The sequence below is a fragment of the Spea bombifrons genome, chromosome 1, assembly GCF_027358695.1.
Source record: "Spea bombifrons isolate aSpeBom1 chromosome 1, aSpeBom1.2.pri, whole genome shotgun sequence".
NCBI lineage: Eukaryota > Metazoa > Chordata > Amphibia > Anura > Pelobatidae > Spea > Spea bombifrons.
This window is the reverse complement of record NC_071087.1, coordinates 157,277,093-157,279,602: the sequence shown is the minus strand read 5'-3', so window position 1 is coordinate 157,279,602 and position 2,510 is coordinate 157,277,093.

Genomic DNA, 2,510 nt, shown 5'->3' with positions numbered 1-2,510 from the left:
AAAAGCAAAAATGTTGTTAAAATAACATGAAATCGATAAAAATCCAGCACAGATGGGGTTAATGTTGTAAATGACTAGTGTAGCTGGGAACAGCTGATTTTTAATGGAATATCTTCATAGACGTATAGAGGCCCTTTATCACTCCTGTGTTCCAATGGTCCTTTATCACTCCCATCACTCCTGTGTTCCAGTGGCCCTTTATCACTCCCATCACTCCTGTGTTCCAATGGCCCTTTATCACTCCCATCACTCCTGTGTTCCAATGGTGCTTTATCACTCCCATCACTCCTGTGTTCCAATGGCCCTTTATCACTCCCATCACTCCTGTGTTCCAATGGCCAGGGCCGGGGGGCAGGGGGGCAATTGCCCCCCAGGCCGCCCGAAATATAATCTAAACGGCCGCTGGGTGCTGATGCCGCCGGCCGGCGCTACTTTAATACTTTTTAAAAAAAATGTAATATGGCAAGCCGGATCGGCTATTAAATGAAAAAATAGTATTAAAGCGGCGCCGGCCGGCGGCATCAGCACCCAGCGGCCATATGCGATGGCCGCCAAGTGATGGGAGCAGCGTGAGGGGTGAAAGCTCCGCCCCCTCGCACTCACCTTTCACCCCTCACGCTGCTCCCATCACTATACGGCCATCAGATTGTTGGAAATCGAATCTAAACGGCCGCTGCGTGCTGATGCTGCCGGCCGGCGCTACTTTAATACTTTATTTATTTATTTTTAATATGGCAAGCCGATCAGGCATATTAAATACATTTAAAAAAGGATTAAAGTAGCTCCGGCCGGTGGCATCAGCACCCAGCGGCCGTTTAGATCAGTTTTCCAGCAGTCTGATGGCCACATAGTAATGGGAGCAGTGTGAGGGGTGAAAGGTGAGTGCGAGGGGGCGGAGCCACTTCACTTGACTTGCCCCCCCAGGCCTTAGGCTCCCAGCCCTCCCCTGCCAATGGCCCTTTCTCACTCCCATCACTCCTGTGTTCCAATGGCCCTTTATCACTCTCATCACTCCTGTGTTCCAATGGTGCTTTATCACTCCCATCACTCCTGTATTCCAATGGCCCTTTATCACTCCCATCACTCCTGTGTTCCAATGGCCTTTTATCACTCCCATCACTCCTGTGTTCCAATGGCCCTTTATCACTCTCATCACTCCTGTGTTCCAATGATGCTTTATCACTCTCATCACTCCTGTGTTCCAATGACCCTTTATAACTCTCATCACTCCTGTGTTCCAATGGCCCTTTATCACTCCCATCACTCCTGTGTTCCAATGGCCCTTTATCACTCCCATCACTCCTGTGTTCCAATGGCACGTTGTGTTCGCTGATCCAAGTTTAAAAGGCTAACTGATCGTTAGAAATCCATTTTGCAATTATGTTATCGTTAGAAATGTCCTTGTTCTCCATGCTAAGTGACCCCAAACTTTTGAACGGTAATGTGTATGTATATATTTATTTATTAAACTACATATACTTGATTGTATTATCTAGCTGTAAAAAAATCCATGTATTGTGTATAAGGATCTTGTGAAAACCTTTTTCTGTGGCCGTTTACCTCACTTGACCACTTATGACACAAGCGACATTTTTGTTATTATCCGCAGAAGCAGGCAAAAAAAAGAGAGCTTTCTGTTGTAATCCCGGAGGCTGCCATGCTGTAATTTCCATTGAATTCAAAGAGAACTTGTAACGGGAAGGTGATTGTTCACAGATTTTGTGTATTATATATATTATATTATATATATATATATATATATATACAGCACAGCTAAATGTTTTACTTTTTCCACCCAAAGTACTTTGTGTTATAAACAGCAGATCTTATTGCGTGGAGGATATCATTTTAAGTACAATTCTCAGTGATTATTCTGAGTGATATATTTTTGAAAACTGATTTAACTGATTTTGTGTTCTCTTTCCTATCTTGCTATGTCAGGGTGAAAATAGTCACTATTTAGCTACTGCAAAAAGAAGCGTGCTTGGCATGTTAATGGAATCACGTGCCAGTCACTTCTGACTATTAAAATGCCATTATATTTCAAGCGACATTGAATAGGTTTTGTTTGTAATTGTAGAACAGCCAGCGCGAGAAATGTTACCCGAAGGAGCAGGTCACAAAGAATGGAAGTCGGGCTTCTAAAGATGATGTGCCACCTACTCTGTTTTAAATGATCTGTTTTATAATAGTCCTGGATATACAATTCCAAAGATAAAACTCTGGAGACGCTACCCGCAGAAGGATACTGACATTTTAGAGAGAGTTCAGAGTGAATGGTTGGGAGGATAGAAAATGATCAGGAAAGACCAAAGGATCTTAATAAATAATATAGCTTGGAGGAGAGAAGAGATAGGAGGGATGTGATGGAAGCATTTAAATACTGAAAGCAGGATCCCCCAACTTCAACAGCTGGTCTTTGCATACAGCCTATGTAAACACAATAACAAAAATTACACACACTTACTCATACTCGCTAATACACACTCCATCTCACCCCACTTACACAT